We start from the raw sequence: 15,955 nt of genomic DNA, 5'->3' as shown, positions 1-15,955 counted from the left end.
CGTTTGTCTCTAATGTGTGCTTAATAAAGATATGAAGATATTTTTGTTTTTATTTTAGACGAGCTTTTGCCCGCGGCTTCGCTCGCGTTAAGAAGTATTATTATATACAAAATTTCATCTCCTATTTGAACCCCTTGAGGTTGGAATTTATCAAAATCCTTTCTTAGCGGATGCCTACGTCATAACATCTACATGCATGCCAAATTTCAGTCCGATCCGTCCAGTGGTTTGGGCTGTGCGTTGATAGATCACTAACGGCCGTTCCCAATATTTGATCTATCTCTGGTTTTGCCCTACTAGAGATAGGAATAGCTCACAATTGACATAAATTTATGTCTAATGTGAGCTATTCCTATCTCTAGTAGGGCAAAACTAGAGATAGATCAAATATTGGGAACGGCCGTATGTCAATCAGTCAGTCACCTTTGAGTTTTACTTAAGAGTTGTGACATAATAATATACTTTAGCGCTTCTGGTAATATTTTTTTAACTAGACAGTAGACATTTAAGTGCAATACATTTAATTGGCATTAAAATAGTATGATAAAAATATAATATCTATAGCCGACATAAAGGCATCCTCCTCCACCATATAAAAATTAGCACGTCTCAATAGCAAAAGAGATGGCTTTGCCTGATTCTAAATTCAAAGTTAAATGATTATTAAATTCAATGGAATTTAACTTTCAGGCAGAGCATTGTTAACGTTGAGATGAAAATAAATCGAAACAGAGGAGGTATAATAATATATACTAGACTCTTAGAGTCATGAATGAATGCAGACCCAGTAGCGTATAAATAGTTACAGAATCCCGCGTGAATCGTACATTTTCCAGCGATAAACGTATTCAGATCTTCCCCCGTGGACTACTTTATGTCAATGACAAATTTCATTAAAATCGGCCAATTATAGTGCGTGCAATAGTCCCCACTATTCCTCCTAATCGTTTATAGTATATGTGTGCAAGCTTTCACCCATGTTTGAGTGTTATCGGTACACACTAATTACCTATGAGTGCACGCGCACACTACAATAATATAAATACAGCAATTAAGAAAAAGCGTCACGGTCAAAGGGCAAGACGCTCACCCAAAAATTGGTGGGGCGAGTCTTCGTGGATTGCACGGACTATACTATTGAAATTATTCCTGTTTATAATTATTTGTATAGACATAATAATTCTGGCTATGTTAAAAAAGTGAGAGAAATTCAAAGAAGTGATTTAAACACTATTTCGAAACATTAGTTAAGACTATATACACCTGAGTGATAATGATGACCTATATTTAAGTATGGGTGAAACCAAATACCACCACAATAGGTGTGGAGCACACACTGCGCCCTGTATGACACCACAGCGATAGCGAAGTTCTGATAGCGAGGCGTCCGCGTTACTTATGTCAAACATTGAATCACGCCTGATATAGGCACCTAGTTTCACACCCTTATGGGTATTTCCACGAATTTTGAAATACACTTGCCGAAATTTTAGACCAAAGTTGCAGAGAAATAAGAAAATGAGCAACGAAATGTAATTTCCTACAAGAATAATTTAACCAACTCTCGTTTTACCCCTAGGAGTGGAGTTTCGCAATATCTAATATCTATATTCTATAGTCTACACTGGTAGTACAGTTCCTATACGTAGCCTATCTGCGAAATTTTAAGTCGGTAGGGTAGGGGTAATAGTTTTTTGCGATTTCGTTATTATTTATAGATTGGAAACGTTTCTTTGTGACTGTGGTTACAGATTAGTGGCCTCTGTTGCAGGATTTATATTATTAATTAATAATACACAGTGTATTTTTTTCCTAAAAAGAGGCATATATCGAAGGGCGACTTTAGCCTCACCATCTGGTGTATTTTCGGCTCGGCTTGCGAAATGTGAATAATTTAGCCGATTTATTGATAACGTTTTGTCAGAGTTCAGCAGCCTTCGAGAACACGTTTCGATACACGATCCAATTGGGCAAGCGAGTCCTCCTGACATTTCGATCAGATTGAGGCTTTTTACTTCGAAAGAGTGGGAAAAAGCGTGTTTCCATTGAATTTGAATTGCTTTATAAAATAGATAGAGATAGATTCAAAGAAGATTTTTAGTGTGTAACTAGCTGTCCCGGTGAACATCGTGTCACTTTAAAACCTTCCCTGGACTTCAAGGATTATTTTAAGACTAAAATTAGCAGAATTCATTCAGCCGTCATCGAGTTATAGGCTATAGCATTACTAACACAAGTGGAAATCCATATATATATATATATATATATATATATATATAGATAAGCACTCTATCCATATCCATACTTATTACATCTTACTATTATGTGAATCAAGAATCAAGACGATCCTACGACATACTTACGCATTTATAATATTTTATAAATGCGTAAGTATGTATGTCTGTCTATCTATCCGTCCGTCTATCTGCCTATTACCTCTTCACGCCCAAATCACTGATTGGTATGCAGTATGCACATACTTTGAGTCCCGGCAAAGGACATAGGTTCCATTTTATCCCGGAAAAATAACGGTTCCCTCTGCGATAAACGAATTTTGGCGCAACGGAGTCTCAAAAAAATAATAAATACTAGTTAAGTCCTTTATTTTTGCATGAATCCCAAATCCAAACCACAAACCATGACTCATGAGGCAATTCACATCTCTTCGTCGAATTCTTATCATTCTTAAATGCCAAAATTATACAGTAGACTTTTTATTAGGAACGTTGAAGAAAATTTTAACAAGGAAGCTTCATATCCTCATTAAAACCCATAGACTTAATATATACTAGCATTATAGGTTTATGTTGAAACCCCTTTTCCAACCAACATAACTCCTGAGGGCCTAGACAAGCGGCAAGCGATTATCGTAAACGCGCCCAACGCCACAAAATGTATAGGATTTGACATTAGTCTTCGCTAGCGAAGCTACATTCAGCTGTCAAATCGCATACATTTTGTTAGCGTTTACGATAATCGCTTGCCACTTGTCTACTAGGGCTGGTCCAAATCCCACCGTCAAAAGTGTGACAAGCCAGGTGGACGCAGTATCAGATGGTCTAACAGCTAACTGTTCATCACTCCCATTACATTAAAATGCCATCAAAAACGGACCCCACCGGCACCGCCCAATAAATTATTTATTTGTAGCTGTACCCCGTGTCATGGCCGCCTTAATATTATGGTCAATATTTCTGGCATTTGGGGTGGCCACTGGCTACGTGCAACAAGAAGAATGTGTTTGACATTGTTTAATCACTAAATATCTTCTTAGCTTTTTCCCTTTTATGTAGAGTTGGATCCCCAACAGGCAACACCGATGGTGGATCTACCCGCTTCACCAAAATATGATTAAGACGCTTCATCCTACATCTAAATTCTATCACACTAAAAATGAGCCCTTATTTTTCACTACCATATTGTAATCTCTTGTTGGATTCTTGATCTTCTCTTTGATGATGCAAAAAGATGGGCATCATACACCGATACCAAATAGGACCACATCTTGTGCCCAATTCATTCAGATAGGCAGTTTAACGTAAACATCTAAATATGGCTGGCAGGTGGACGCCCGTGACCACGGCTCACGTTCACCTCGCGCTCTTAATCGTTCAAAACATGTAACATTGAGGTTAAAGGAAAATTAAAAGTGCGATATAGTTGCCTTTCAGAAAACCGGTGTGAAATCAGTAGCGGCTTTGCAACACTGGACTCAAATGGCAGAAGATGGGAAGACAACGTGATGCAACCGACACCTGACAAGGGTGGTGTAAGAGTGGGGACTCTACTGTAAAGTAATAAAAATAATAATAATATCTATGGACGCTTCACACCACGTCAGTCTGGCCCCGTGCTAAGTACCTGAAGGACTTGTGTTACGGGTACCAAAAAACGGAAATATATTTAATACTTTTATGCTATAGGTACATAATTATATTTAAAATTTTGTTATATGATACACATATTTATCTAATACACATCCATGACCCAGGAACTATGAAAACTTTTTGTTCCGTCGGCGGGATTCGGACCCGCAACCCCCGGCTTGAGCTACCAACAGCCCACCAACTGAGCCACAGAGGTCGTAGTTAGTAAAGTGTAGTTAACTTTTCTGATAATAATAAGTAAAAAAATGTCTGTACGACTCTAACAATATCTAAAATATTTATCTCTTTAGCTCTACTGCTTTCTACCGTTTCAAGTTAGAAAGATGAAGTAGGTAGGTTATACGTGGAAGAGCCATGCTTCGGCACGAATGGGCCGGCTCGACCGGAGAAATACCACCGGCTCACAGAAAACCGGCGTTAAACAGCGCTTGCGCTGTATTCCGCCGAGTGAGTTTACCAATACACTACCCTATTCCCTTCCCTACCCTTCACTATTCCCTACCCTCCCCTATTCCCTCTTAAAAAGCAGGCAACGCACCTGCAGCTGTCCTGATGTTGCGAGTGTCCATGGGCGACGGAAGTTGCTTTCCATCAGGTGACCCGTTTGCTCGTTTATCCCCTTATTTCATAAAAAAAGGTAGTCTCGCCTAGCTGGTAACGCTGATGACGCCCGGCATGAAGCGATACATGAGTCACGCCGAGTTCCAAAGACATTAAAGCCACACTTGCTCCAGTACGGCGTTAGGTATTGTCTGTGGGCGTAACCGCTTAAGCTATTTGGATAAAAAATGGGAGCCACTCAGCGTTAGATCGTAGGTGGAGCAAAAAACCAGAGTAAGCGGTCCTGGCCTTCGTCAGTCAGGGTTAAGTGCACACGCACCTGCTGCGGTAATCACGACTATTGAGTAACACGTTATATACCACGTTATATGAGCGTCCGTGGCCTAATAGGTAGACCTTTGGTTCGCACTGTTAGAGGGTGCAGGTTCGAACCCGGGTGGAGGCGTGTGCCTATGAGACATTTTCTGATCTCAAGTACATAATACGGACGCTCGTACGGTGAAGGAAAACATCGTGAGGAAACCCGCACATAGTTGGTCCCAGACGTATTGACTAGTTCTTTTCTCTGGACTAGGCCGACTATGATGCGAGAATACAATATACTTGGGCAACCATACGGACATTTAAAAATCTTGTCCCAGGCACTACAGTATTTGAGGAGTGGTTACTTCGCTCGGAAAAATACTGTATAAATCGTCCACAACGGATGTAAAGGCCTAATTATATGAAGCATCAGACACAGATGGAGCCTACGAAGGCTTATGAGATATGGTCTACCTGACACTTGTGCCATTAGGTACCTGTTATTATAGGAGTAATGGTACTTTTGTTTTCCACCAAGATGCTTTTTCAGAAATCATTGCTTTTTAACCAACAATATTAGCAATTTATTATGGCGCTAATGGAATAACAAACACAACTTTCATTTATATAAATAAAAATGCATTTCAATTTTTTTAGTCTGACTTAAATCAAGAACGGCTGAACCGATTTGGCTAATTTTAGTTAAGAAAAGTTTGTGAAAGTCCAGAGTAGGTTGAGTTCAGTTTACAATATTGAATGAATGAATGAATGAATGAATATTCTTTATTGCATTTACACATACATAATCTTATATTAATTATCGTGTCACAATGTTAGGCCGCGTACTCCTCCGAAACGGCTTTACTGATTTTAATCAAATTTTATATGCATATTCAGTGGGTCTGAGAATCGGCTACTGCGGACTTTTTATATTAATGAGTGCATTTGTTGAATAAATAATAGTAAATTACTACAACTCGAGACTGACGGCGACCATTGTTTGTGCGACGTGCGTTTCACTTCAATAAAATAATACGGGCGAAATACTGTATATGGCAAAGAAACGTTTGCCGGGACAGCTAGTATCATATACAAATTCAAACTTAGTACTGATAACTAAATAAACACAAAAGGCTATTGCTATGCAGCAATTTCTTCCAAGCAACCGAAATTTTGGTATTGATATCCAAAAACGGGGTGCTGATGATGATCGAAGTAACAACATTTAATTGATAACATCGTACGTGATCATATCACCCAGTTACCTCACCCCGATCGCGATAGAGAATTGTGTAAATTTATTGTTAAACTGTTGTTAAATCTTCGCGAGAATTTATAGTTAAATGAAATATTTTTGGTCAGGATTCATGATAATATAAGATAATATTTTACGTGGGAGAGCCATGCTTCGGCACGAATGGGCCGGCTCGATCGGAGAAATACCCACGTTCTCACAGAAAACCGGCGTGAAACAACGCTTGCGCTGTGTTTCGCCGAGTGAGTGAGTTTACCGGAGGCCCAATCCCCTACCCTATTCCCTTTCATTCCCATCCCTACCCTCCCCTATTACCCTATTGCCTCTTAAAAGGCCGGCAACGCACCTGCAGCTCTTCTGATGCTGCGAGTGTCCATGGGCGACGGAAGTTGCTTTCCATCAGGTGACCCATTTGCTCGTTTGCCTTCTTCCCATCCCTACCCTCCTCTGTTACCCTATTCCCTCTTAAAAGGCCGGCAACGCACCTGCAGCTCTTCTGGTGCTGCGAGTGTCCATGGGCGACGGAAGTTGCTTTCCATCAGGTGACCCGTTTGCTCGTTTGCCTCCTTATTTCATAAAAAAAAATAAGCTCTGCTCATCTTCGTCTGGCATATTGGAACAGCCACATGGCAGAGACATTGGAACTTAAATATATGTACGCTTCGTTAATATAATTTTTAGTAACATGCCTATTATACACTCAAATTCAGCATTTACATACCGAATTGGTACAAACAGGCATAATATTTAGACCACTCTTAACGACAACGATGTTGTTGACAATAACAAGTAAACAATAGTGCATTAGCATAGTCGCATAAACCTGTCCCCCGACTACCGCCTGCGCTTGCGCACCGCGCTACCGCACTACATGATCAATTTATACCCCAATTGGACCGCTTCATGTTACACGGAACTGACGGAACTATTGCTTTATATCTATTTATTATCTAATTTATGATGTGCTGTGATTTACTTTTTTTATTATATTGTATGCTTTTTTGCGTTTTCATCTATGTATGTTTATGATTCTAATATCCTTTTGTTAAAATTCTCCTACTTAATAAAGCAATGTTTTTTAATCATTATTGTTTTTATACTGAAATTGTTCTCACGACTTCTGGCGACAGAGGCTTTACGATCCCCTTATTTCATGGGTATTGGCTGGGTACACCTTACAATCACCACTGGTTGAAAAACACTGATTTGCCTAAACACCACCATGCCCTAACGCTAAAAAGTAAAGGACACAATACATCAAGATATTTTGAATCCCGGGGCTTACTACTTATTAAGTATACGGTATACTGCGATTGCCAAAAAATTTATTTGTGAAATAATTTGCAGGCATCGACTAGTTAAAATAAATAAAGTCTATTTTTCGATTATTTTTTTTTAATCTAATCTTTGGTATGCTGAGGGCTCACATTTTAAGCAAACGATAAAATATAACTAAACCGAACCACAATCAAATGTGTAAAGTCGTTACAAGTTGCGACATCTAATTTGTTCGAAAAAGCCTATCTTTATCAGCAATACCTGGTAAGTGTTGTAACAACGGAAAACAGCCTTACCCACGTCCGCTGCCTCACACATCAAACACGCCGACTTCACAACTGATATGAGACGACTCACCATAGTTACTAATTTGATGATTAGCTGTTTCCGAAAAACTAGAGCGGATTTAGGTTCATTGTAAATTGTAATAGATAAAACGCTTGATATCACGTTTGGTTTGAAATGGTGCGAATACTAAAATTATTAAGTTAAGATAATATGATGGATCTCTCTAGATAGAGTAATATTGTATCTCACCGAGATTTTTTAACGTTTTTAAACATAACATTATGTGTATTCTGCACATTGTATTTTACTCTACTACGATGATCTCAAAAGGAAGGGTGATGATTAGGCTGCGCCGTCTATAGTCATAGTGCGTTGTTTGAAAAGTAACTTTGATTAGTCACTACACCAAATCAAACTAAACTGAACCAAGACAACGATAAGAAAATTGGTGATATATTTTGCTTCGTGCTATCGCATAACGCTGTCCACCGTAGCTCTACGTAAAGCACACCTGCGCGCGCGCAGACGGCCAGTCTGCTCCGAGCTTTCGACACGGTCGGACGCGTGTGACAGTGTTAACCATTAGTGAAATATTTCCGAAGGAGTAAAGTGTTTTACGTGGATTTTTTACACAAAAAAAATTTACAAGTTTGTATTTTTTACAGTTGTGTTTTTAGTGTAAGATTGAAAGATATCAAAATGTATGAATACGTTAGGAAATTCGGGAAATCTGTGTTAGGAAAACTAAACCCTTTTTTTAACCATTCGAAATGTTTAATGAGATGAGAGAGATAGTTATTATAAGAGGTAATTTCTAAAAAATGTCTAACTGCCGCACTCAGAGACATTCGATGATGATTAAACTTCAATTTCAATTTAGAGCTTGACATAATGTATGGGGCTTATGTCAAAATCTTCATTTTTTTTATGAAATAAGGGGGTAAACGAGCAAACGGGTCACCTGATGGAAAGCAACTTCCGTCGCCCATGGACACTCGCAGCATCAGAAGAGCTGCAGGTGCGTTGCCGGCCTTTTAAGAGGGAATAGGATAATAGGGGAGGTTAGGGAAGGGAAGGGAAGGGAATAGGGGAGGGTAGGGAAGGGAATAGGGTAGGGGATTGGGCCTCCGGTAAACTCACTCACTCGGCGAAACACAGCGCAAGCACTGTTTCACGCCGGTTTTCTGTGAGAACGTGGTATTTCTCCGGCCGAGCCGGCCCATTCGTGCCGAAGCATGGCTCTTTCACGTATAATCATTTAATTATAGCTCAGTAATTAATATGCGTCTCTGACTGCCGTACTCAGAGACATTTAATTATGATTAACCTTCCATTTAATGAAGAGTTTGACAGATATGTATGGGGCTTCTGTCAAAATTTTGAATTAATTACATCATCATAATATTAATACGTGAACGAAAAACTTTGTAACCTTTTTTTACAAAAAATGGGGAAACGTAGGTGCATGAAATTTTGCACAGTTATAGTTTTTATGGTGAAGGAGTTCATCGAGCTAATATTATTTTAAAATTATATTTTTATCATACATTTTTTTAACAAATAAAACATTACACACACTACAATACGCACTCAAGAAGATGACAGAGTTTTGAGTGACAAACCTATACATACGAATTATACTCTTTTATTTATGGTTGAGGTCTGTTGAGAACAAGTTGACAAATTGAAAATGGATTATTGTTTTTTTTTTATTGAGTCTTAGATACTACTAGACAATGCTTACACGGCCAGTCTGAGATCAGCTGGGTCCCAGAGACGAGAGTTGAAAAAAATATATGATAAAGTCAATATTATTTTACAAAATATAGTCCTAATGTCGTTCGACCAATGGTCGAATTTCGACCATTGGGCGATCTCTAGTTTAAGTAATTAATTTTCCACTCTGAGTGCGGGAGTGAGTGCGGCAGGTAGGTGTTAATGTAGAGAAACACTCAAATTTGAGGCCGAAAATACTTAACTTTTCAACAACATTTACGGACTAAAAACCGCAAAAACAAACAAGTAACCGGCGCCTTTAGAGGGCCATTAAAAAGCCTGACTTATCTCATTTTGTTTACGTCCGTATATTAAATTGGCGACATTTTAGTGAGTGGGACTTTAAAAACAAATTTTAATGAAGCAAATATTACGGGACAGTCCGGTTTGGTTTAAAAACAAACTTTGAACAACAAATGAAAGCAAATCAAAGGGGCGTATACTCCATTTGAATTGCTTTCGATCATAAATAAAATTAAACTCGACCAAATATTATGTGCTCTTATTTAAAACATGACAAATCGGTAGCATTTTAGCCACATAATATGGTCTTTATTCACAATTAAGATCAAGTAGGTGGGCAAAACATACTACAATTCAGACATCTAATATGATATAGATAATATAATATTCTCTTTGAACTTCTCGAATCTGAAACGGCTCGACCGATTTTCGTGAATCTTAGCGAGCATATCGGGTAGAGTTAAGAATCAGACAACATCTACTTTTTAATTTTGATAAGTGCGTTTGTTGAATAAATAATAGTAATTTAAAACAACACGAGACTGACGGCGGCCATTGTTTGTGCGACGGGATAGCGATGGACGTTGCCATGGTGCCATACTTATTTAGTCACTTCAATAAAATAATATAGGCGAAAATACTTTATATGGTAAAACAACGTTTGCCGGAACAGCTAGTTTTAATATGAAAGTTTAAACATAAGGGCAATTGCTTATTTTTTCCTTTTAATTTGAACAAACCTTGTAACTTACCAACTTTACCATCTGGCTATTATATTTGGCTATACACAAAATACACTTTTTTGTTTTAAATCATTTTAACGGCCCTAGAGCCTCCGTTTATGCAAACAAACAAAAATATTTAAAATTTAAATTGTTAGGCAACGTTTTAAACTTTTAACAAATAAAAAAAAACATTCTTATCCACTTACGTCTTCGATTAATCTATATAATATGTAATTATATTAAAATGGATTTTCAATTGTGTTAGTAACGTTATAACTCGATAACTGCTGAACCGATTTGGCTAATGTTGGTTGTAAAACAATCCTGGAAGTCCAGGGATGGTTTTTAAGTGACACGAAGTTCACCGGGACAGCTAGTTTAAGATAAAATTGCATTTTAAGCATAATACTTTTTTTTAATTCAATAAATATTAAATGATCGAATAGAATAAAATTTGTATCACTCGTATGATAAAACAATACATATAAAGGAGTTATAATAATAATATCTATGGACGCTTCACAAATCACACCACGTCAGTCTGGCCCCGTGCTAAGTACCTGAAGGACTTGTGTTACGGGTACCAGACAACGGATATATATTTAATACTTTTTATACTATACATATATTTAAGATTTTTATTATATGATACACATATTTAATACACATCCATGACCCAGGAACTTTGAAAATCTTTTTGTTCCGTCGGCGGGATTCGAACCCGCGACCCCCGGCTTGAGCTACATACGCGCTCACCACTGAGCCACAGAGGTCGTCAATATTTAAAAACAACTTAAAAATTAGAATGGCAAAACTTTCCATTTGCACTTTAGGAAAATTTAAAAAAATGCTCATTTGCATTGTAATGATCTGTCTAGAGTCTAGACAAAAAAATATAGACTACCGAAAATCATTTTATTTTATTTATTTTATTTTTATTTTATTTTATTAAGGCAAAAACAGTTTTTTACAAAAATTATTACAAATATGATTTATATTAATTATATTACAAATAAACCTAAATTACCATTAATTGCTAAACTATGAAATATTTTAAGGATGCGTTTGTTAAGTATCAGTCGCGATCACAAACTAGACTAATCATATCTTTATGTTTTTCATAATACTATAATATTATATTGTTACTTATAAATATTACATTTCCGTTGTCTGGTACCCGTAGGCCGTAACACAAGTCCTTCAGGTACTTACCTGAACTCTTGAACTCGAAAAATTGAAATAACAATATTTAAATCAATATTTTAATATAAAAACTTATCTATGTAAAAAGTGATGTAAAATGAATAATCTCGAATATTATCGATCTTCTACAGTTCGGTCAGAGTTATTTATGCTTTGGCACGAATGGCACAGCTCGTCTGGATTACCACGGCCTCATTGAAAACAGGCGTGGGACAAGTGACAACACTTGTGTGTAAAAATTAAATGACCATAAATGCAACTTGCATTTTGTAACTTAACTCAGCGGGGCTAGAATGGTCGCTTTGGAGAATCATATTATGAATCTCAATATGTTTTTTTAAATCGCAAAATGCAATTCTGCTTGCAATTCATGTCTAGCAATTCGTAATAATTTGACATTTGTCAGCTTGACAGTTTTGACAATTCGTTTGCAGAATTGATTGAGAGGAATTGCTAAATGTGACCATTTTAGCCCCGCCGGTGTTTCGAGTGTCTAGTGAAGAGTGCAGGTATAATCGCTTGCCATCAGGTGATATATCAGCTCGTTTACTAGTTTATTTAAAAACTTTAAGCACTCCCCAACACAACCACTACAGGTGTATCGAACTTAGCCAAACTTTTCCGTTTCAAAACACGTATGTCGCAAGTCGGAGCCGCGGCGTCTGCGCGGATTTTTTGTCGGCAACTACCATAGTTATAAATCACATCGCGGCTGTTAGACATTGCGTACGCCGCTCAGTTGAGGCACCGAAGGGATAGATACATCTAAGATAACCCATACTAATATTATAAACGGGAAAATGTGTCTGTCTGTCTGTTACGCTGAACCCATTTTGCTGAAATTTTCTATGGATGTAGGTACTCGGAGTCCCGGGAAAGAACACTTTTTATTCCGGAAAAATGTACGGTGCCCATGCGATACATGAATTTTAGCGCAACTGAGTTACGGGCGTTATCTAGTGACAGATACACAATAACAACATTGTTTAAAGTTTAAACTATCGAGCTGTATTGAGTCAAATCATAATTCATAACATACAAGAAAACTCCTGTTACCTATATTGTTCAACTAAAAGTTGAAAATATTGGAAAAGTATCCCGCTGTAATCGTACATTTTACAGCAACAAAAAGTATCCCTTATTCTTTCCCATAATCCACTTTACCTGTGCAAAAATTTATCGAAATCGGCTAAGTACTTGCGGAGTCATCGGAGCCGAACAAACAAACTTTTTCCTTTAATTAGTAACGATAATATAATAACGAAAATAATAATTAGTAACGATTTATCATAATATTAACGAGAATCAAGGCCTCACAGAACACCAGCGGGGCTAAAATGGTCACATTTTGCAATTCCTCTCAATCAATTCAGCAAATGAATTGTCAAAACTGTCAAACTGACAAATGTCAAATATGTACAAAACAAAAATACAGAAATGAATTGCAAACAGAGTTGCATTTTGCGATTTTAGAAATGTTATGATTCATATCATGATTCTTCAAAGCGACCATTTTAGGTACTTAGGTACTATACTGTGATCATCACCTGAGTGTACACAAATAGACACTAACTATATTATGTCCATTTGCTTATTAATTTTATGTTCTTTTTATGTGACAGTCCATTTATCAAGAAAGGTTATAGGTAGGTTTGTCTTTCTTGTGAAATGTTTATTGTAATGTCGTGTAATTTGTATGTACAGAATAAATGTTTATTATTATTATCGAAAAGAAAATATAAAGGGTAATAAGAAAATTGTTCAAGTACAATATCCCCATTCCCGGTGAGATACGAGTAGAGAGAGCGCCGCGCGCGTTGAAGTCTAATACATTGGATTTGATAACGTACTATAAATGTTTTTTTTAAAGTTTTTTTTTTATTCATATAAGTAGATTTTTTTAACCTTTTTACCCATAACTAACTGTTGTTTGTTGACAATGCTAATGTTGCTTAAATAACAACATTTTTTTTATGAAATAAGGGGGCAAACGAGCAAACGGGTCACCTGATGGAAAGCAACTTCCGTCGCCCATGGACACTCGCAGCATCAGAAGAGCTGCAAGTGCGTTGCCGGCCTTTTAAGAGGGAATAGGGTAATAGGGGAGGGTAGGGCTAGGGAAGGGAAGGGAATAGTTGAGGGTAGGGAAGGGAATAGGGTAGGGGTTAGGGGATTGGGCCTCCGGTAAACTCACTCACTCGGCGAAGCACAGCGCAAGCGCTGTTACACGCTGGTTTTCTGTGAGAACGTGGTATTTATCCGGTCGAGCCGGCCCATTCGCGCCGAAGCATGGCTCTCCCACGTATTACAGCAATAACATAATATTACATATTTTGTCCGGCATATTCAGTTTCTCTACATAACTATCGTACGATTCTTGTGTCAACTAATATAAAACAGTTTTTCATACACTTTCTTAAACAAAAAAACGCGTATCGTAAAATATGCTTGTTTTATTGTTGGTGAAACAATATTCAGGTTGTCCCGGAACTTTTGAATTTTGGCAAATCCGAAGTTTTTATTACTGCGATGATAAAATTATTATCATCCCTTACATATTAAGTCTGAACATTTAGGTAGCACCTAAATATGTAATACAGAGATAAAAATACATTCAAGTCTTAAAAATATTTGTGATAACAGGCATTTATAGGGAATATTACGTAAAAGTATAAATAATCCGACCAAAATCCGAAATGTTACACACGTCATATCAGAAACATTTTTAAACGTCGAACAAAACTTTTTGTTTACTGTCTATGCTACTGCTGCCGTCTAGCGTGGAAACAAAGCCTTAATACATCACATTCGGAGATTATGATCTATTTATAATAGTGACAAAACGACGAAATCTGACCGACATAATCTAGAATCTAGTTTAATCACCAGATCACAGAGCAGTAACGTTAATTGACCATATAATTATGCGCATAATACAGAACTGGTGTAGCAGGTTCGTGTATCATCGGTGCTCCTAATTTTATTCTAATGCACCGAAACGGCTCACGTGATTTAAAAAAAAAAATGTCAAATTTCTATCTTCTAAATTCAAAATAGTAAACAACAATTTGAGATAAACGATCAAAATTTATGGAGCTTCATTGATTTATTTAAATGTGTTTATGGAAATGGATGAATCTTTATTTTTAATTAATGGGATATTATTACAATATTAATTCGCTAGAGCCAGCACCAGGTCTATACATAAATATAATAGACATAAATAAGACACTTATGCTAAATACTCACATGCGGTTTTGCTCGATAGTTTTACTCCAAATCGAGAAATAATAACTGTGTGGACCGCAAAACTGACAATTCGAAGGCTCGCATCGAGCTGGCTTGATGAAATTAAATATATCGATTAAGAATAAAACTATCGAGTAATGCTGAATGTGTGGACGGAATCCCGAGCCGCGGGTTTTGCTCGATGTTATTGCTCGATCGAGCAAAACCGTATGTAAGTACTTAGCAATAGACAGTAAAGAAAAAGTTTTATTCAAGGTTTGACAACATTTCTGTAGATGTATGTACTAGTAGCGTCACCAGCGCCTTCTGCTCCGACATTTGCGTAAAACTCCTTACCGGCAAATTTTGCGTAAAAAAGGCGCCAACTATGACATTATTATTTTTTTAATTTTCGTCACTTCGGGCAAAGCTCTGAAACCCGTCCAGCCACAGCCGGTCCGAATTTCGAAAATCGAATAATTTGCATACTTTATGTAGGTACTTTATTGTTACTTAGGTCGCATTTACAAAGAACGGTTTATTAGCGGAATTTTTTTTTTATTTCTTCCAAATTTGTTCTTGTTTATTTCCTTCATCGATATGTGGGTTAATGAGCATAAATCGTTATTCAATTTATTGTTGTTGCAACATCGAGTTTGGGATGATTCTACTTAAAAAAGCAACTGGTTGCATTCTAACTGTGCCGGTAGATGTGAAAACGAAACAGTAGCGCAGGCATATATTCATTTTCTACACGCGGTAGAAAGAGAGTGGAATATCGGTGACTTCTTTTCCTACGCCGTCTTACGAATTTTCCATCAGGATCTAGGTGACGTGTCCTAACACCACTAACCTAACGCAAAATTTTCTTTAACCATCCTAAAAAAGTGCACAACGCCACTAAAGACTTCAAAACTTCTAGACGACATTCAACCCCTAACTCTATAGTAAACTTCTCACTTCAACTACTGAGCCAAGTAGTACATATTAAGGATATAAAATACGTGCACAAGAAGCGTGACGCGGAGGTAATCGAGTATGTGATGAACACGATTTAATCGATAATAATATCGATAATATCATCACTCACCACTCGATTATCCTCATTAATCGATTCATATTCAATTCATGACAGGCGATGCTGATTGTTATTTATGTTTTGAAAGAACTTAAACAGATATTGTAGTCTTCTTTCAAGTATCCTTATC

At 37.2% G+C, this 15,955-nt stretch overlaps 2 protein-coding genes across 8 annotated transcripts in view; one reads left to right on the top strand and one right to left on the bottom strand.

Moving 5' to 3' along the window:
• The window catches only part of LOC121736613 (SEC23-interacting protein), a 72,821-nt gene that overhangs the window by 31,273 nt on the left and 25,593 nt on the right, over positions 1-15,955 (bottom strand). The gene's annotated exons all lie outside the window — the stretch shown is intronic.
• The window catches only part of LOC121736616, a 30,073-nt gene continuing 22,212 nt past the window's right edge, over positions 8,095-15,955 (top strand). For both annotated transcript variants that reach the window (XM_042127938.1, XM_042127936.1), the window contains exon 1: positions 8,095-8,220. The gene's annotated coding sequence lies outside the window, so the exon portion shown is untranslated. The remainder of the gene's footprint in view (positions 8,221-15,955) is intronic.

Source organism: Aricia agestis, chromosome 19 (assembly GCF_905147365.1).
Source record: "Aricia agestis chromosome 19, ilAriAges1.1, whole genome shotgun sequence".
Lineage (NCBI taxonomy): Eukaryota > Metazoa > Arthropoda > Insecta > Lepidoptera > Lycaenidae > Aricia > Aricia agestis.
This window is presented reverse-complemented; position numbering and strand designations above follow the sequence as displayed.